Source organism: Schistocerca cancellata, chromosome 2, assembly GCF_023864275.1.
Source record: "Schistocerca cancellata isolate TAMUIC-IGC-003103 chromosome 2, iqSchCanc2.1, whole genome shotgun sequence".
Lineage (NCBI taxonomy): Eukaryota > Metazoa > Arthropoda > Insecta > Orthoptera > Acrididae > Schistocerca > Schistocerca cancellata.
Window position 1 is genome coordinate 73,563,197 of NC_064627.1, and position 22,302 is coordinate 73,585,498.

General features: G+C 44.0%; 1 long non-coding RNA gene across 1 annotated transcript in view; it reads right to left on the bottom strand.

The window, feature by feature from the left end:
* Positions 1-1,100: 1,100 nt before the first annotated feature.
* LOC126143831 (uncharacterized) overlaps positions 1,101-22,302 on the bottom strand; it is a 33,349-nt gene continuing 12,147 nt past the window's right edge. Inside the window, exons 2-3 of the long non-coding RNA XR_007529755.1 lie at positions 14,674-14,818; positions 1,101-1,339 (exon numbers count right to left, since the gene is read on the bottom strand). This is a non-coding gene — a long non-coding RNA (uncharacterized LOC126143831). The remainder of the gene's footprint in view (positions 1,340-14,673; positions 14,819-22,302) is intronic.

Genomic DNA, 22,302 nt, shown 5'->3' on the forward strand with positions numbered 1-22,302 from the left:
GATCAGTCGCACAGTCCATGACTGCAGCGCCTGAGACCGCTCGGCTAATCCCGTGCGGCTGGATGACTTATCCAGCATCTTGTATAGGGGCTTGTAGACGGTGCCAATGACGTTTTGCCATTCGTGCACCCAGGTTCGTTGTTGAGTACACCATCACAGGCACTCCTGTATGTGATGCAGCGTCAAGGGTAACCGCAGCCATGGTCTCTGAGCTGATAGTCCATGCTGCTGCAAACGTCGTCGAAGTGTTCGTGCAGGTGGTTGTTGTCTTGCAAACGTCCCCATTTGTTGACTCAGGGATCGAGACGTGGCTGCACGATCCGTTACAGCGATGCGGATGAGATGCCTGTCATCTCGACTGCTAGTGATGCGAGGCCGTTGGGATCCAGCATGGCGTTCCGTATTACCCTCCTGAACCCACCGATTTCATATTCTGCTAACGCGAGCAGCAATGTCGCGATACGATAAACCGCAATGGCGATAGGCTACAATCCGACCTTTATCAAAGTCGGAAACGTGATGGCACGCATTTCTCCTCCTTACACGAGGCATCACAACAACGTTTCACCAGGCAGCGCCTGCTCATGTCAGCACGTTGTAGGTGTCGCCCCCCGCGCCAACCTTGTGTGAATGCTCTAAAAAGCTAATCATTTGTATATCACAGCATCTTCTTCCTGTCGGTTAAATTTCGCGTCTGTAGCACGTCATCTTCGTGGTGTAGCAATTTTAATGGCCAGTAGTGTACTTTAAAAACAGCGACGAATGTGCTTATGTAGGAGAAATTTAGTACCTAATCGCAGTTGAGCCTACTGGAATCGAAGTGATGATGATCGGGAATTCCAGAAGAGTGCTTGAATGAGGAAGGCAGTGCTGTCTGCACACGCCGTGACACTGTCTAGACGCAGAGTAATTTCCGCCTTTTGAGAGTGGCAGTTGCCTTCATGTGGCCTGTCAGTTTGAATAACGTGGTTTGCCATATCCTTCGGTAGGCAATGCAGAACGTCCTGCCCGAATATTGCTAGGATAGAAGTCTTTATGTCACATATGGAATGAGGAAAATCTTAAATGAAACACGTGTTCCAAAAGACAAAAGACGGAATTTATTGACAGTAGCACACACAAATAATGCTCTGCGTTGTACAACATGCAGGAAGCGACACATTGAGCTTATTGCGGCGTTTTACCTAATCTCTCAAATAAGATACAAGCACACCACGTAAAATTAATATTGTCACATGCATCGTTCAACTTCTCGAGTGGTTTCTTTTTCTGTAATTCCGGATATCATGTCGATTCTGTTGGTTTATGAAGCATTCGTCAAGTCTCCTCCTTGGTTTACCTGTAACAATAAAATGATGTGAACTGATAGACAGTGCATGATAAGAACCTTATTCTACTCAATACTTCGTAGAAAATGCGTGTAAAGTACGCTTCTATAAACTTGCTTTACATACTTCTGTTCTAAACAAAAATATATTGACCTGGGATACATTTTTTTTCTCGGTGATGGCTATAATGGCACAATTTTTTTGCTGGATTTTAGAATAATCTACATTTGCACTTAAATACTCTACAGAACCTGAGAACTTAATGCACTAGTAAAATGTTTCCTCACTAGAAATCAAAATTTGCTTCAAGGCATGTAGTTGCTAATACAGAGTAATATAGTAACAGCTTATCATCTTAGCGAGATTAACGTCTCACCTGTTATAGAAGGACTTTCACTATTACTGGATAGTAAATGGCAAGCTGCGTTACACAACATGGATAAGAGGCATGGGCGTTATGCTCCTCATATCAGCTGATAAATAGTGTAGAATTAGCCTTTCCATTATTAAATACAGTAACTTCTTTGTAAAACAGTATTTGACACGGGGGCTAAGTGAATGAGTAGCACTGCTTTAACCCTGCTACCTCCCTTAGAAAAGCTATACACATATGCTCTATCGTGTCACAATGATTACAAATTGTTAAAAATTATTGTAATTTTAAATATAAGTTTACTTGTTACAATATAACCAAATTTTACAGTATTACATGCTAACAATCTCCACAATGATGTAACTCCAGACCTCAATGAGCTATTGCGCAATAGAGTTTTACTTAGCGTATAATCTATCAGTCACGGGGAAAATTAGAATAGAGTTTTATTTAGACTTCCACAATTTGCGCAGTGGTATCTAACGTGAGCTTTACAAACATGTTTATTACAATTTGAACCTTCATTGATGTCTTGTTGTCACAACTGGATGGACAAAATTTGTATGTGGCACGTTTGCACTTTTGCTTGCCACTACTGGGGGTTGGTGTTGATGGATTTCCTCTTTGTATTCTTCTAACAATGGCCGCTGAGTGTTCATGTCGTGGCAGCATTTTCTAGCTTCAATGTAAGAAGTAACTAGGAGTCTTTCCAATTCATCGAGAAATATTCTTCTTTTGTAGAGAATATTTTTTTCTGCCCTGGATTTATTCCTCTCCACAGCACAAAAATATTGTAGGCAGAAGTATCCATAATATTATAGAAGATTTTCATTGGCCAGCGGTTGGTTTTCCTTTTGCCCTGTGTAGATGCCAACACGTTGATCCAACATGTCAACTGCTCCCTTATTTGCGTCGTAGTCCAATATCGTTTTAGGTATCTTGTCTTCTCTGTTGCTTATTTCCTCATTGTTGTGCACTATGATCATCAGGACAACCTGTTTGTTCTTCCTTGGAACGTACGATACGACCTCGGCATCCTTAGTAAAAAAGAGCTATGAAGTGTCAACATCTATTTTGCTTGCTTTATTATTATGTAGTTCAGACTTATTTTTTCGCACTGCCCTAGCATTTTATAATGTCTTTTGAGAAGTCACTGGCCTAATGCGTACCTATGTGAGGAAACTGTCAGATGTGACAAAAAAATGGCTCTGAGCACTATGGGACTCAACATCTTAGGTCATAAGTCCCCTAGAACTTAGAACTACTTAAACCTAACTAACTTAAGGACATCACACACACCCATGCCCGAGGCAGGATTCGAACCTGCGACCGTAGCAGTCCTGCGGTTCCGGACTGAAGCGCCAGAACCTCTAGACCACCGCGGCCGGCTCAGATGTGACATTTTGTTGTTTAGCTCATATGGCAGAGCCATGACGACCTTATACCTTGGTTTTTCTCAAGTGCTTGTCCAGGTAATTCTCCTGTATAGATATGTCCTCAGAACATAAGAAGTAGCCCTATCACACATGGTCCACATTTTTACCCCATATTTTGAGGGTTTTCTCGGTATATATTTTTTGAATGGATTACGTCCTTGGAAAGCCTCCAGTTCATTCACGGTCACATTTGTGCTAAGATTAAATAGTTTTCAAACTTTTTTCATTCACATATCTCACAGAACACTTATAGATGCCAACTTGTCATTTACTCTTCGTGCTCTTCTATCACATTTGTCATCGTCACGTAACACACTTGAGATGCAACAGAGCCCTTTCAGCGACATCATGGCAGAGAAGATGTCTCTATTTGCTTCGCGATTCCACAGACTCTTTGTTGATTCACGATATGATTTACACATATCAGTCAGTAATAACAGGCCAATATAGACTTCAAGTGCAAATTCATCAAATGACTCTCGAATATCCCCATAAACTCGTCGATTCTCAATATTACTTATTAACACAACAATAATGTCAATATTATCCTTCATCGTAACTTGAAAATATGTTATGTCACTTATTCTGGAGATAGCGTATCTTGTGGGACCAGATTAGGGCGACAACCAATGTGCCATCCCGGTCACCATTGTTGCCAAATTTATTCAAGATGGCGGCGATGACGTCATCCAAGATGGCGGTATGTAGAATTGGCAACATCGCATGACGTTATCCAAGATGGCGGCTTTTGGTGGGAGAATAGTCCAATTGTGCTACCTCCACTAACCTAACCTCAAGAAAAAATGGCGGGAAGTCTGAATTTTCGCGGGAAAATAGTCCAATTGTGCTACATCCACTAACCTAAGCTTCCAGAAGAAAAAAAATGCGGGAAGTTTGAATTCCAACAGAATAATGCATGCAAAGACCGTACTTGTCTTTATTATTATTGATTATCATTCATTAACATTCATTATCATTCATTATCATTTATTAACATTCATTATCATTCATTATCATTTATTAACATTCATTATCATTTATTAACATTCATTATCATTTATTAACATTCATTATCATTCATTATCATTTATTATCATTTATTATTATAGGCCCACCTCCACTAGAAAATTGCGCCAAATTCAAATTCCAACACGATATTCTCTCGAAGACTGTACTTCTATGTATTATTATCATTTATTATTTATTCAACATGTCCGATTTTCTCGGTGAGAAAGCCATTCTCCTTGCATCCATAACAAAATCTATCACAAGTTCAAATCCCCAACACCATAATTGATCACATGTACCATCTTTCTCTGTCACTTATCTTTTTTCACTGGTAGCCTATCATAAATGTGTCAAATAATAAACTGCGCTTATAGTAACGTAATTCACGTCCTCTGATTTTGCAGGGGGGAAGGGACTGAAGACTTTATTTCAAGCAGTACGGTCATCACTTGTTCTCCAGCACACTCAGCACACACATCTTTGATATCGCAGTGCAGTCACCACGACGTCCGCGCTCCAACTGAATTAGTTCAAATCCTCGCCACCCCCTGGCCAGCAGGCGGAGACACTGCCTACGCCTGTCATGTGAGGTGCCCGGCCACTAGCGCGGGAGGCGAGCCAAGCGATCGCTCCCACGGCGTAAACATGTTTTTGTTGGACACTCTGGAACTTGTCGAGTTTGACGTCACAGCGGCCCCTTGTTAGCTCACCACGTGCATTCGTCGCCTCCACACGTTTCCCGCCAAAATTGACTCCCTTGGAGCTGAATCACACAACGGTCGACCATTTCCCTGCAACACTTCCGGCACCACGTTCAAACCTGTCGATGCCGAGCTCACACAGCCATTCGGCACGTGTCCCTGTGCGAACGAGAATGCAGTGCTACACTTTTGGCGGCAAAGTTTGCTCGACAGTATTACTGCTATGACTATACAGGGTGTTACAAAAAGGAACGGCCAAACTTTCAGGAAACATTCCTCACACACAAAGAAAGAAAATATTATGTGGACATGTGTCCGGAAACGCTTGCTTTCCATGTTAGAGCTCATTTTATTACTTCTCTTCAAATCACATTAATCATGGAATGGAAAGACACAGCAACAGGACGTACCAGCGTGACTTCAAACACTTTGTTACAGGAAATGTTCAAAATGTCCTCCATTAGCGAGGATACATGCATCCACCCTCCGTCGCATGGAATCCCTGTAGCGCTGATGCATCCCTGGAGAATGGCGTATCACAGCTGTCCACAATACGAGCACGAAGAGTCTCTACATTTGGTACCGGGGTTGCGTAGACAAGAGCTTTCAAATGCCCCATAAATAAATGTCAAGAGGGTTGAGGTCAGGTGAGCGAGGAGGCCATGGAATTGGTCTGCCTCTTCCAATCCATCGGTCACCGAATCTGTTGTTGAGAAGCGTACGAACACTTTGACCGAAATGTGCAGGAGCTCCATCGTGTATGAACCACATGTTGTATCGTACTTGTAAAGGCACATGTTCTAACAGCACAGGTAGAGTATCCCGTATGAAATAATGACAACGTGCTCCATTGAGCGTAGGTGGAAGAACATGGGTCCCAATCAAGACATCACAACAATGCCTGCCCAAACGTACACAGAAAATCTGTGTTGATGACGTCATTGCAGAATTGCGTGCGGATTCTCGTCACCCCACACATGTTGATTGTGAAAATTTACAATTTGATCACGTTGGAATGAAGCCTCAACCGTAAAGAGAACATTTGCACTGAAATGAGGATTGACACATTGTTGGATGAACCATTCGCAGAAGTGTACCCGTGGAGGCGAATCAGCTGCTGATAGTGCCTGCACACGCTGTACATGGTACCGAAACAACTGGTTCTCTCGTAGCACTCTCCATACAGTGACGTGATTATCGTCAACTGCACGAAGACCCATGTTCGTTGGCTAATATGTACTAATGCTTGCTTCTGTTTACTAACGTGCACTAACATGTACTAACCCACATATAACTTATATCACATTCTGTCTATACAAATAAGCCAAGCTTCAATTAAGATGGTCAGTTCGTGTTTCGCTACCAAACACAAGAAACTTGTGGCAAATGAAGCCACTAACCTAAGTCACCTGTGAAGATTGAAAATCGTCTGCTTTGTCTCTCACGCACCACGAACGCGAGACCGCCCACATCACAGTCTGGACCTTTATACTAGCGTCGGACATACTCCTGTAGGGATAGGATATTTTTTTCACATGCTGTAGAGATATACTGGATAAGTTGGGGGGAGGGGGGTTGTTTTGAGACAGCGAGGTCATCGGTCTCATCGGATTAGGGAAGGCCGGGGAAGGAAGTCGGCCGTGCCCTTTCAAAGGAACCATCCCAGCATTTGCCTGCAGCGATTTAGGGAAATCACGGGAAACCTAAATCAGGATGGCCGGACGCGAGATCGAACCGTCGTCCTCCTGAATGCGAGCCCAGTGTGCTAACCACTGCGCCACCTCGCTCGGTACTGGATAAGTGCACTGTTTTGTGTCAAATGTGTATTACTGTATTGTGAAGTTAATGTGGTTTACATTGTGTAGTGTTTGTATATACTGCACCGTAAAGTTAATATTGATTATGTTATGTGACGAGTATAGAGGAAGTCGTAAGGACAGTAGAGATATTTCCAGAGTAACAGCGGTCAAGAGAGTGCATTTCCGATACTTAGCTCATTGTGGAATGCCAATCAAATGAGACCGCGATCGTAAGATTTAACTGTATAAGTATAATGAGATCAACGACTTTGGTATTCGAGAGTGCGAATATAATTTTTTGGTCTGTTTGTTTCTAGTTATTGAGTGGTTTAAAGGGTGCTGTACTTAGAAAAAAAATTGGTGTGTTCTTGTAGTCTATGAGTCTGGATAAGTTTGTAGAAAAAAAGTGAGCAGGCAAGGAAGAAGAAGAGAGAGTAACGCATTTGTGTTGAGGAGAAGCGATCGCCGAATTTGTGGAACAGTTCTGAGAGGGACTTCCGTCCGTTGATGCAGAAGGGCTGATTACCGCTGAGTGTGGCGTGTGTAGAAAGAAAGAGCAGGTTCACAGTGCTTCCTTAGGAACTGAGAGAATTGGGGCATGTAGTGGGTATTGTAAAGTTAATGTGGTTTACATTGTGTAGGGTTTGTATATAATGGATTGTAAACTTACTAGTGCTTATGTTATGGGATGAGTAGAGAGAATGACCGTATGTGTGTGTGTGTGTGTGTGTGTGTGTGTGTGTGTGTGTGTGTGTGTGTATAGATTGAGGAGGCTGTGGAGGTAATTTAGCGATCTCTGTAAAAGTAAGCACAGGAAGCATCAGAAAGAAAAGCAGGATGGTACTTCGATAACCGGTCCTTAGGAAATTAGACCAGTACATTCGATAAGAATGAATAAGAATGATTAATAGGTTGTGCTGGGATATAGGAGGGTTGAGAACATTTGCGTATCTTGAGAGCTGGAAAGGTAGGAGGTGGGGAGCGCATTCAGTATTATTTTGGTGAACAAGTTCTGTTAGAGTAAGAATTTGAATTTACAAATAAGCTTATAAAACACGAAAGCGAGCGTTAACTATTTTTGGGGGCGCTATACAATTTCGGAGAGGTTGACTGGGCTCTTACTTTTTTTTTAATTTTCGAATGATCGTTTTAGATTGAGAGGGGAGAGAAGCACTGGGATGTGTGCTGACGGTGTGTGTGTGAACTCGCTCTCGGCTATTCTGACAACAGACGTGAAGATGGAAATGTGTCGCATATAGGCCGGCGAGCAATGGAATGTGGCCATAACATGTGTGTTGGACCGCACTGATTTAGGACGGTGACAGACGACTCGCGTGGCCTGGCTTGGATAGTCATGTTCGACGTGTCGCTGATATGAATTTCTCAGGTGTTCGGTGTGAATGCGGCTGTCATCAAGTCAAGTTTGAAGGGTCGGACGTGTGACTTAATGTGGTATAGGTTGATTGCGCGCGTCTGTTGAGTTACTTTGCTGTGCGTTATTTGGACAGATTACGAGTACTGATGGTGTTTACAGTTATGTGTACTGCATTATTTAGGAGCAGTTTGATATTGTGCACTGAAATTAGGAGCTGTTTGCGTGTCTGCCGACTGTGCAACATGACACCAGGTATATCAGGACGAGTGTTTTTTGTATGAGAGTGATAGGTATACTCGATGCGTAAATAAAATGTACGTTACGTATTTGTGGGACGATATAGAATATGAGAGAGTTCGAGTTGGTTGTTATTTTTTCTACTTGGAGAGTTTGTTAGATCGAATTGCTGAGGTGAGTAGCTACGACAGAGCGAGATATGTGATTGCATCATATCTCCGTCTCTCAGCGGTTTACTAAAGGTGGGGTGAGCAATGTTCTCAGCTTAGGTACTGGGGGTGTGCTCTGGCCATGTGCTAGACCGACTGCATTGAACAACAGTATTAGGGTCATAGTTTAGCTAGAATATTTATACAGGAGTATGTCCGACGCCAGTATAAAGGTCCAGACTGTGATGTGGGCGGTCTCGCGCTCGTGGTGTGTGAGAGAGGCAAAGCAGAAGATTTTCAGTCATCACAGGTGACTTAGGTTAGTGGCTTCGTTTGCCACAATTTTCTTGTGTTTGGTAGCGAAACACGAACTGACCATCATAATTGAAGCTTGGCTTATTTGTATAGACAGAATGTGATATAAGTTAATGTGGGTTAGTACACGTTAGTGAACGTTAGTAAACGGAAGCAAGCATTACTACATGTTAGCCAACGAACATGGGACGGTAAAAGGACGTGGTGGTCGGTAGGGACTTAAACTATTTCATTTAAAGTCCAGGTGGGTGTGGCAGTGGCGAAAATTGATTCCAAGTGTAGGTGGACGTGGCAGTTTTCCACATCGCTAATTCACTCTCAGCATGCCGCTATATTAAATAATTCAATTTACAATTTCATATACATATTCAAACGTGTTCAACTCGCTAATATCAACTACTTTTCGAGGACCAGAACGCCACCTCCTCCTCCTCCTAGGATCCAGCGCCAAGTTAAGTGGATCAGATTAATTAAATAGTCATGTGGACTTTGTTACATTCACTTGCGGAGTTACGAAGCTAAGTGCACGTGATGGCTCATGTGTACAGACGTGTGTTTTCGCCAAGATCCTGGATTAGATAATCAAAGTATGTGGGCTGAATAATGAGAATCAGGTGATCAGTTAAGTTAGTGAGAGCGTTCTTTGTCTGACAGAGCCACGTGGGCGATCGCGCGTTGTGACGTCAAGGAAGTTTCCAACTCGGTAGAAAAAACATTCCATTTACCAGAAACGTGTAGGAAGAGATTGAGTGCTGGTGGCTTAGCTTCAAACAAGTTTCTTAGGTTGGTGGTGGAAGCGCAAGTGAGCTTTGTTTACTGGCAGATTTCAAACTTGGCGCTGGATCCTAGGAGGAGGAGGAGGTGGCGTTCTGGTCCTCGAAAAGTAGTTGATATTAGCGAGTTGAACACGTTTGAATATGTATATGAAATTGTAAATTGAATTATTTAATATAGCGGCATGCTGAGAGTGAATTAGCGAGCGTTCTCGCGACGAGCAAATGCGCTGTTATATGGTCATGGTGGATTCCACTGTCGGTCTAACTCTGGCGCCAAACGTATCCTTTGTACGGCACGCGGTCGACAGGAAACAACAGGTTCGTTTGAGCAGTTACCAGAAAGCCCCAGACAACAGGCTGTAGTGCGCATGCGCAGCTACGATGACGTAGGCAGCCCCTGCTTGGTGCTTGCTCTGCTCATACGCTATTCGTTGTATTTCTGGTGGGGCATCACGTGACCACGTGTAGCCGTGCGGCCCGTGCGGCATGTTGTTGAGAGCACATACTGAATTGTACTTGAGCAATTGTTTTATCATATCCCACACAGATAAAGGATGCAAATAAGGAAGCAGTTCTTGGCAAAATATCATTTCAAAATTAGACTCCACAGCTCGAAGTACCATAAAATTTTGCTAAGGGGTGACTTTGACAGATTTTTTTTTTTTTTAATTCGTACTCTGCAATATTGTTATGTAGCATTTCCAACTGGTTTACATCTACATAGCACCGTAAAAAGCTACTAGGATGGAATACAAATTACTTGCAACAAAAAAAGAGACAGTTTCTTGTGTAGCTTACACCGGAATAAAGAACAATAAATTTCATGACTACTTCAAAATGTGAAAAAATTAACATGGTGGTCTGTGAGGCAAAGAAACTGTACAACTGACAGTTTATATTCTATTATAGCAATAAATATGAAGCCATGTGGGGAGTTAAAACGATAAAACATGGTATGCTGCCAGTCTAGAATGGCATTCTATAAATTTAAGACGTAAACACAAATTAAGAAATAACTTCAGGCCCAGAAGTAGTACTAGACAAGTGCCTTGTGATCGAAAAACACTATTACAGAAGGCAGATCTATAAAATTCTGCTACAGCTGTCAGTATATTTGAAACAAAATATTTAGTTCAAAACTATTGAGCAAATTTGCCTACTTAGCTTCAAGTCAATGTTTACGTATGTTCGTATGTATATAGAATTAAGAGATCTTACAGTGTCATAAAAGGAACAGGGCATCAGAGACTACTCCAGCAGCATCGGAATTTCATAAACCATACTAAAATGCTTCATTCCGCTCTAATTGCACATTTCTATGTCCACATGGACTCTGAAGTACCTGATATTCAGCGTTTCATGTGGTTCTCGTGATACTAATTTTCCTGGCGTGCCCAAGCTGCCAGATCCGCGCATGCGCAGAGCAAGCTGAGTTATAGTGGGGGGGGGGTCCTTCCCCACGTGACCCGTGGCCGTGTCTTCGTTTACAGCTCCCACGTCAAATGAAAACAAAACAGATTTCTGTGGCTGGGAGCCATCAAGTGAATTAATATACATTCTCATAACCATGAAAGACCAAAATAAGTTAGTAGTTTCAATTTTCTGATTTTATATTATTTCCACGTTATTAGCAATCAATCATTAATGTCTTAATGACTAATTGACTCGCTCTAGCGCGCGTGTGTAATAACTGTACAATCGCTGCACCACCGCCTCGCTTACGTCACACACCCTCCATACACGATACGGACATAGCCTTCTGTAAATACCTGGAAAATGACTCTTTATTTCAGACATTATGGTCATGCAGGTGTGATCCAACTGACTTCGCCATGATCACACAGCCAAACTCCAGAGCACAGCTGAAATATGCGCGGCAGTCTGAGCCTGCTCTCTGGCCGGCTGACGTCAAGCGGTTTACGGTGCCCGCACAGCCCCTACGGCGCGCCAGGAAAATTTCTCCGGGTAGCTTCTGGCTGCTTGCTGCTACTGCTCATACACCAAATAGCCACGCTCCAAGTAGCCAGAAGCGGGAGGAAGGCACTGCTCATACGCGAATTCAGTATGAGCAGTTGCCAGCGGGCTCGTGCGCATGCGCAGAACCGGCCAGAGAGCAGGCTCAGACTGCCGCGCATATTTCAGCTGTGCTCTGGAGTTTGGCTGTGTGATCATGGCGAAGTCAGTTGGAACACACCTGCATGACCATAATGTCTGAAATAAAGAGTCATTTTCCAGGTATTTACAGAAGGCTATGTCCGTATCGTGTATGGAGGGTGTGTGACGTAAGCGAGGCGGTGGTGCAGCGATTGTACAGTTATTACACACGCGCGCTAGAGCGAGTCAATTAGCGAGCGTTCTAGTGCGGTCCAAATGTGGTGTTATATAATCATGGCAGATTACACTGTCTAGCAAATTTTGCCGCCAAAAGTGTAGGACTGCGTTCTCGCTCGCTCAGGGACATGTGGCGAATGGCTGTCTGAGGTCGGCATCGACAGGTTTGAACGTCGTGGCGGAAGTGTTGCAGGGAAATGGTCGACTGTTGTGTGATTCAGCTCCGAGGGAGTCAATTTTGGCAGGAAACGTGTGGAGGCGACGAATGCACATGGTGAGTGGACAAGGGGCCGCTGTGACGTCAAACTCGACAAATTCCAGAGTGTCCAACAAAAACATGTTTACGCCGTGGGAGCGATCGCTTGGCTCGCCTCCCGCGCTAGTGGCCGGGCACCTCACATGACAGGCGTAGGCAGTGTCTCTGCATGCTGGCCAGGGGGTGGAGAGGATTTGAACTAATTCAGTTGGAGCGCGGACGTCGTGGTGACTGCGCTGCGATATCAAAGATGTGTGTGCTGACTGTGTTGGAGAACAAATAATCACTGTACTGCTTGAAATAAAGTCTTCAGTCCCTTCCCCCCTGCAGAATCAAAGGATGTGAATTACATTATTATAAGTGTACTTTATTATTTGACGCGATTATGATAGGCTACCAGTGAAAAAAGATAAGAGATGGAGAAAGCTCGTACATGTGATCAATTATGGTGTTGGGAATTTGAACTTGTGATAGATTTTTGTTATGGTCGTAAGGAGAATGGCTATCTCACCGAGAAAATCGGCCATCTTGAATAAATAATAAATGATAATAATACATAGAAGTACAGTTTTCGAGAGAATATCGTGTTGGAATTTGAATTTGGCGCAATTTTCGAGTGGAGGTAGGCCTATAATAATGAATGATAATGAATGATAATAAATGATAATGAATGATAATGAATGTTAATGAATGATAATGAATGATAATAAATGATAATGAATGACAATGAATGATAATGATTGTTAATAAATGATAATGAATAATAAACAAAAGTAAGGTTTTGCAGCCATTATCATGTTGGAAATTGAATTTGAAGGGAATTTTCTAGTGGAGGTAGGTCAATAATAATAAATAATAATAAATGATAATCAATGATAATCAATGATAATGAATGATAATAAATGATTATGAATGATAATGAATGACAATGAATGATAATTAATGTTAATAAATGATAATGAATGATAATGAATGTTAATGAATGATAATCAATAATAATAATGACAAGTACGGTCTTTGCATGCATTATCCTGCTGGAATTCAAAGTTCCCGCCATTTTTGTTTTTCTGGAGGCTTAGGTTAGTGGACGTAGCACAATTGGACTATTTTCCCGCCAAAATTCAAACTTCCCGCCATTTTTTCTTGAGGTTAGGTTAGTGGAGGTAGCACAATTGGACTATTCTCCCGCCAAAAGCCGCCATCTTGGATGACGTCATTCGAAGTTGCCAAGTTTTCATGCCGCCATCTTGGATGACGTCATCGCCGCCATCTTGAATATATTTGGCAACAATGGAGACTGGGGTGACACATAGGTTGTCCCCCTACTCAGGAGTTGGTTTGTTTTCACTAGATGCTCTTCCAGTTTGCGGAAAAGGTTCTGAGCTCCACTTAACGTCTTTAGAGTGAATCGGTTGAACACCTTGCACATTGTTATTTGAGTTATCAATATCTGAACTATCTTCTGAACCAGACGAGGGATGAATGTTGTCATCACTGATGTGATTTTCTTCTTCAGAAATATTCTCCTCACTGTGAGATGCATTTACTAAAGTTTGCCACTGATATCGGAAGGAATTCGTTTTTTCGTGATAGCCACACAAAAATTCCTGCGGTAGAGACATGAACTGCGCCTGCACACAACAGTTGATAAAATGTAACTGTTAGCTATAATGTGGTGTATCAATTTGAATGCAATCAGCGTCTGCTTTGTTGCGAAACCTATGCACATTTCAATATTAAAGAAAGAGATATTTACTTTGCCATAAAAAATCGTTATGCATATACATCTCAGGAAAGAACAAATAAAACTTGACTACGATATTTAATCATTATGTAAGTTTTTAAGTGCTCCAGATCATACTGACCCAAGGAACACAAGTGTAACAAATTAAGTTATAACAAGGGAGAGAAAAGTAATATAATATATATTTTTTAAATTTGAGCTTAAAAGTATTTAGAATGTTTTGAAAAACAAAGCCTGAAGTTTGGAGCAATACCATTTAAATATTAAAAAATTATGAAAGAGCAAATTCCTTTTTTAAGGTCATATTGACCAAAGACAACAGCAGAGTTAAGCAGCCTGGCCTTTTATTCAGGAGGATCGAGGCTCTAGGCTTCATCAGGCGATGCTGATGCATGTTTTCTGTGGTTTCCCTAATTACGTCAGAAAAATGTTGTGATGTTTCCTATTATAAGGCCATGGCCAACTGCCTATCCCATTACTGTCAAACTAGACCTATAAATATGTAAATAACAGTACTTATGAATTATGTTATACTATTACTACTACTACTACTACTACTACTACAAGTGTTATGAGTAGAGAATGTGTGACACATCCCTAGTGATATTCTGGAAACCTTCGATACATCCCAGTAAGAGTAGGAAAACAACGATTCTGGGGTGTAAAGGCATGTGAGGAGAATAAACAATAACTTAATTTATGATGTTAGCAGTAATGGCCCCTATTTCACATTGATGGAGCACCCTAGAAATTACTTCCACATTTGTGGTTGCCTGTCCATGTGGTATAACGTGGTGCGTTCTGTATAACAACAAGTTTTCAGTCGTGTAGAGATGCAGACGTACCGGTAAGTGTAACTCCCAGGTTGCACGGCGCCCAGGCAGCTGGCGACTGGCAGCAGGTGGCCGGACCAGTGGAGACTGTAGAGGCCGACTGAGGCGGCAGTGGCTGAGGCGGCAGGACGGTGCCTGCTGGCCTCACGACAGCAGCCTGCGCAAGCACAAACACAAGCAGTGAGTCAGCGGGTGGCGACCGTGGCAGGACCCAGCGACCGCTGCCCTGCAATGCGGGAGTGCCGTCAGCGTGTGGTAAAGGGGTTGGCGATGGTGAGGCTGTGACCACTGGCCTTACGACAGCAGCCTGCGCAAGCACAAACACAAGCAGCGAGTCAGCGGATGGCGACCGTGGCAGGACCCAGCGACTGCTGCCCTGCAATGTGGGAGTGCCATCAGAGTGTGGTAAAGGGGTCGGCGATGGCGAGGCTGTGACCACTGGCCTCATGACAGCAGCCTGCGCAAGCACAAACACAAGCAGTGAGTCAGCGGATGGCGACCGTGGCAGGACCGAGCGATCGCTGCCCTGCAATGCGGGAGTGCCATCAGAGTGTGGTAAAGGGGTCGGCGATGGCGAGGCTGTGACCACTGGCCTCACGACAGCAGCCTGCGCAAGCACAAACACAAGCAGCGAGTCAGCGGGTGGCGACCGTGGCAGGACCCAGCGACCGCTGCCCTGCAATGCGGGAGTGCCGTCAGCGTGTGGTAAAGGGGTCGGCGATGGCGAGGCTGTGACCACTGGCCTCACGACAGCAGCCTGCGCAAGCACAAACACAAGCAGTGAGTCAGCGGATGGCGACCGTGGCAGGACCCAGCGACTGCTGCCCTGCAATGTGGGAGTGCCATCAGAGTGTGGTAAAGGGGTCGGCGATGGCGAGGCTGTGACCACTGGCCTCCCTACAGCAGCCTGCTCAAGCACAAAACAAGTGGCGAGTGGGCATGTGGCTTCCTTGACAAGACCCACTGCACTTACCAGGAAAGTACTTGGGGTCGAACAAACAGATCTGTATGAACGTTTGGTTACAGGACTATTATGTACCTCTGAATGTGCTGGTGGGATCCGTTTTTCTGCAAAACTCTGCAGTCATGCTCTAGATATCACTGTAGATGTAATTGTAGACGCCATACGCAATGCAGCAATCTTAACTATAAATGTAAATGCGGAATGTCAATCAAATGCTCCGAGCAATACGAATGACTGCAAAACGCACAGTGAAGAAATGCAAGTTGATCGCATGGCGTATTTGCACATTCTATAATATTAGTGTTGAACGCCGCGTCAATGACACTTTTGAAGTTGTTCACTGGTTCACCAATATCGTAGCCAGCGTTCTGCCACGCGTAACGAAGAATTGGTATGTATACTCCCGCAGATAACTGATCGTAAATGACAGAATGCATATTCATGATAAAGAATATTTCGTGCAATTTCGGCTGCATATTACTGGAACGTAGTTTAATGAAGTCTGTTATATATTTTATATTGCCTGAAGAAATACACATCCAGAGGTTGTGCATATTTTGTAGTTTTAGGCGGAATGATTTTTAAATCTACATGTTTTCCGCCAGATGCTTCCAGTAGTACTCGTTCATCCTTATGTCCAGACCAGGAGTCACAAGGTACTAATGACTTTCTCGACAAATGTGGATTCAAAACTGACAGAAAAAAACGTCTTCAGATGTTGTTTCGTCATCTTCCCACTCACACTTGCATCGACGACGACATTTGGAGGGCACCGCGTTTCTATTCCCCTTGACACGTGGGGTCCAATCTTTCCACTGGATTCCTGGAAGCAAATATAGAGTTTGTCTGCTAATCGTCCGTCCATTGATATAGCAACATCGATCGTGTAACTGTGTGTTGCACAGTTAACTGATTGCAACATCGCGACAGTTTCTCTCTCCCCTTTCATGGATAGTGTTCTGTCACAAGAAAGTTCATAGTTGAACTGACTCTGATCACAGTTCCATACAGAACTAATATCGATGTTTTTTCTCGTGATATGCTCATTGAGGTCAGCAACAAATGTTTGAGCTCTTTCAATCAACTCTTCTTCGTCATCCTTATCTTTTCGTGCTTGGAGCATAGCGATATGGCGTGATGTTATCCTGAACTCCTTTTTCAAATTAGTAAGAAATCCTAGTGAAGGTGTAAAATTTGTACACCCGAGATTTCTGGCTACGTCCTATGCCCAATGTTGTAAATGCCAATAATGAACGGCGGAACCGCATTCTCGCGCTTCATCGAATTTCGCCATTACACGCTCCTTGATGGTCTTGAACAGCAGTGTACGATTTCCTTTGAAAACTGTATTTCCTTCTCTTTTCTTTGCCACGTAATCCAGTATGTTTTTAATATTGTTTTTAGACTTCAGTTTAGGGCATCTTTTCAGAAGCTTGTCGTATGTGTCGAAACCTCAAAAGTAATAATCATCCTACACGTTCTCCAGTATGTTCTCATCAAACGCCATGATGATACTTGCAACTTTAACTTTCTTCTTGGGAGACGGTTGGTATTCACTGTCACTGCTTCCATCGCCTCTTCCCGCAGTTGCCGTACCACTACCGTTTGCAATGAGTTGTTAGTCATTATCATCCCTATCATCATCATTATGTGTTAGTCTTACAACAGTATCTGTTTGTAACTTATGCTCATAGTTCTGCACTGTAATAGATACCAGAAAACATGCGAATGATTTGTCTTCTACACCAATACCATCTTCACGAAGAAGGGTTCTTCGTAACTTCATCTCAACCAATCGCAACACATTAGCAGGATTGATTACCAATCGCCGAGCCATCTGACGCTTCAATACATAAATAATGTCACAAAACGCAACTTCAGAGGCACACTGCACCGTCCCTACTGGTCCCTACTGGCGTACCGGCAGGTCAGTGTGCAACGCGGCATGGCATACGCAGAGGCCTCTAACGGACGACTGCAGAGTTTTGCAGATGCGGGAGTATCACTAGTGCAATAAGAGACCTTTACATTATTTCTCACACGATTTGGTGTATTTGTGTTTGTTCGAGCACAAGTACTTTCCTGGTTAGTCGACCAAGGGCAGTAGACAGTTTAAGTAAAAGAATAGTGTACTAGAGCAGCTATAAAGGTCGCTATATCAGATTGTCGTCAATATCACACTGTTCATTTCCATGCTCGATTTGGACATTCCCTTTGATGGCCGATGGCGTGTGCATTGTCGATACTTCATGTTAACCCTGTGCCCCAAAAAGTGTACGCAGAACAACAGATTTTTCTGCAGTCAAAGGCCTATTTCAACTAAGACACATGGAATTAATAGTGTACATTTCACAAAGGCTGGTAGGAAACCCAATACTTCCTTTAGAAACTATGTTGCCATAGAGATTGGTCATAAAGCTGAACGAAACTCTGTTGCCCTAAAGCAGTTCCCCATTGCTTGATGCGCCACACGAAATAGCGACTAGCATTTATATACATGGTACTATAATGTTTCGCTTGCATCCAGTTATTGTTGTTGTGATCCTCAGTCCAATGACTGGTTTGGTGCAGCTCTCTGTGGTACTTTATCCTGTGCAAGCCTCTTCATGTCCGAGTAAGTACTGCAACCTGCATCCTTCTGAATCTGCTTAGTCTATTCATTTCTTGGCCTCCCTCTACGATTTTTACACTGGAAAGTTGCAAAGTTGTAGTAAGGTCTTATGGGACCAACCTGCTGTGATAATCGGTCCCCAAGCCTACACACTACTTAATCTAACTTGAAGTAACTTACACTATGGACAACACACACACCCATGCCCGAGGGAGGACTGGAATCTCCGACGAGGGAGCCGCACGAACCGTGACAAGGCGCCGCAGAACGCGCGGCCACCCCGCGTGGCGATTTTTACTCTCCACGCCTCCCTCCAGTACTGAATTGGTGATACCTTGATGACTCAGAACGTGTCCTACCAACGGATCCCTAGTCAAGTTGTGCCACAAATTCCTCTTCTCCCCAATTCTATTCGCCGATAGACTGTCTGTTTGGCAGGGCAGCAGCCGAGTTCAATCTACAGAGAAAGTTTCTATGACGAGACGGGGGGAGGGGGCTGCAACTTGCCCTCTCCTGCTACTCACTAATACGTCCTTCTTTTTGAGTAGGATTAATATTACATGTATCTTCAGTTCATGCTTATCCTACATCTTTGACGTTTTCCATTATAAATTGTAGTCAATACTTCACCACTGTCATATTTGTCTTTATCCTTTCAGCTGCTGCTGTTAGAACGGTTTACTTCTCCTAACGCTTTATTTACATTTATCGCCAGTCGTTATCATCTCTTCTTGTCTTTTTTGCAGCTCCTTTATCAATTTTCTGTGCATCCATTTCATACGAAAATCTTGTAAGATGTTAGGAGGGAACTCCGGTCATATTATTTCGTTGGCCATCTAGGACCGTCAGTCCGCAGCTCATGGTCTCGCGGTTGCGTCCTCGCTTCCCGAGCAATGGGTCCCGGGTTCGATTCCCGGCGGGGTCAGAGATGACTGGGTGTTTGTGTTGTCCTCATCATTTCATCATCGTTCATGCACGGGGAGACATTAGACTGAGCAAAGGTTGGGAATCTGTACGGGTGCTGATAACTGCGCAGTTGGGAACCCCACATTCCAAACATCATCATCACCATCATCTAGGACCGTGTTAAATCTTGTTACACATGCGAGTGAATTTTATATATTTATGGCACTGTGGACGCCAGAGGTATGTTTCAAATATGGTTCTTAATTGAATGAAGAATGCTGCGAATCATTCTCTTCATGGATACTCAAACACTCGAATAAACTAAGTCTTATGTAAAGATCTGCATACGGAAATTAACTTGTGCTCATTCTTTCTTGTGCCCATGATTCACCAACTTTTCAACTTTTATTGCTTTTCGGCCCAATACTGAGCTACGTCACCCGCACATTTATTAAAATCCGATCCATCCCCAAAAGGCTCTGTAGCGGAGAAACAGGTATCTCCAAATCACGCTGGGTGTCTCGCTTCTGTCAGCAATCATAAGAGATGCAGTCTTCATCCTTCGGGCCATATCTTGCTCGGTTGATCTTCATCTGCGCCACGACTGGCCACCTGGAGTAAGCTCAATTGACTACCAGTGTCATGTCGAACTTTAAAGACTATAGGCTGACTTTCTTGAAGCTGTCAGTTCCAATCTAGGCTATGACATAAGAATCCTCCTTAATTTTCAAATGGTTCAAATGGCTCTGAGCACTATGGGATTAACATCTATGGTCATCAGTCCCCTAGAACTTAGAACTACTTAAACCTAACTAACCTAAGGACAGCACACAACACCCAGCCATCACGAGGCAGAGAAAATCCCTGACCCCGCCGAGAATCGAACCCGGGAACCCGGGCGTGGGAAGCGAGAACGCTACCGCACGACCACGAGATGCGGGCTCCTTAATTTTAATCGTTGTGGTTCACTGAATGTGTCCCCTGCTTCGTACCTGATACGTCGTTCGTCATGGGGCAGCTTTTACTCACGATATTCTCGTCACATTGTTGGAACAGAAGGCCCTTGGAGGAAAAAGAAGGAAGATTGGTTGAAATCGAGGTCATTACAGACGGAGCACAATCTCCGATTCTGTCAAGGGTAGGGAAGCAAATCGGTCGTGCCCTTCCAAAAATATCATCCGGCATTTGCCTGGAGCGATTTATGAAAATCACGGAAAACATTAATGTGAATGGCTGGACCCAGATTTGAACCGTTGTCCTCCCGACTGCGAGTCCAGTCTGGTAACCACTGCGCCACCCCGCTCGCTAATAGCCGACCAGCTAATCAGTTAACCATAACCTTATGAACATACCCTCCGCTCTCCTTAACGACACCTGGAGGTGTTGAGAACACTTGACCCCGTAAGGAAAGTATGTTAGTGGAACAGAGATGAAGGGGAAAAGAAAAACATTTTAGCAACAATACCGGCCACAAACGCGGAAATTCACTGACACAGGCGAATTTGATGAATGGCTGACTGCAATGGCCCGGCGCCTGTGAACGGGCATCTCGGAAACGGCGGAGCTGGTCGGCTGGTATCGTGCTGCTGTCGTGAAATCTGTGGGAAGAAGTGGCTGAAGGACAGAGATACCTCGGGCAGGCGAAAAGGTGTTGGACGTCCACACCTACTGCCAGAAGATCTACATCTCCATACCTACTCCCCAAGCCACCATACGGTGCATGGTGGATGGTACTCCTTATCATTCCCCATCTCGCTTCACTCGCAAATGTACCGAGGGAAGAACGACTGTTTATAAGCCTTAAATGAACCCCATTTTCCATTATCTTGTGTTCGCGGTGGTTATCTGGGATGTATTTTGATGGAAGTCGAATCGTTCTGCAAATAGCGATCCTTCAACTTTCTCAATACTGTTTCGCGAAAAGAACGTCGTCTCTATTCCAGGGATTCCCATTTGAGTTCAAGGAGCATTTTCGTAATCCTTGCATGTTGGCCGAAACTACCGGTAACAAATCTAGCAGCTCGCCTGTGAAATGCTTCGATGTCTTCCTTCAATCAGACCTGGTAGGGATCCCAAACACTCGAAGAGTACTCAAGAATGTGTCGCCCACGTGGTCTGTATCTGGTCTCGTTTATAGGTTATCTATAACTTCTTAGAACTTTGCTAATAAACCTAAGGAGACCATTGGACTTGCCTGAAACCGAGCTTATGTACTCGTTGAATTCCCTGCCGCTTTGCAACGTTACGGCTACATACACACACACACACACACACACATCAAAAAAGGTTTTGCATCACCTCGGTTCCTAGTGTTGCGGAACATGTAAAGAAAATTGGAATAGAGAGCAACATAAAGATCATATTCGCCTTTTTTATTGCTCATGAAAAGCACACATTGCATGTTGTATCACCATACAACGAGACTTTCAGAGGTGGTGGTCCTGATTGCTGTACACACCGGTACCTCTAATATCCAGCAGGACATCCTCTTGCATTGATGCATGCCTGTATTCCTCGTGGAATACTATCGGCAAGTTCATTAAGGCACTGTTGGTCCAGATTGTCCCACTCCTTAATGGTGATTCGGCGTAGATCCCTCAGAGTGGTTGGTGGGTCACCTCGTCCATAAACAGCCCTTTTCAGGCTGGTTCGACAGGGCTCATGTTTGGAGAACTTGCTGGCCACTGTAGTCGAGCGATGTCGTTATCATAAAGGAAGTCATTCGCAAGACGTGCACGATGGGGGTGCGAATTTTCGTCCGTGAAGACGAATGCCTCGCCAATATGCTGTGGATATGGTTGCACTGTCGGTCGGAGGATGGCATTCTTGTATCTTACAGCCGTTACGGCGCCTTCCATGACCACCAGCGGCTACGTCGGTCCCACAAAATGCCACCCTAAAACAGCAGGGAACCTCCACCTTGCTGCACTCGCTGGACAGTGTGTCTAAGGCGTTCAGCCTGACCTGGTTGTCTTCAAACACGTCTGCAACGATTGTCTAGTTGAAGGCATTTGCGACACTCATTGGTGAAGAGAACGTGATGCCAATCCTGAGCGGTCCATTCGGCATGTTGTTGGGCCCATCTGTATCGCGCTGCATGGTGTCGTGGTTGCAAAGATGGACCTCGCCATGGACGTCGGGAGTGAAGTTGCACATCACA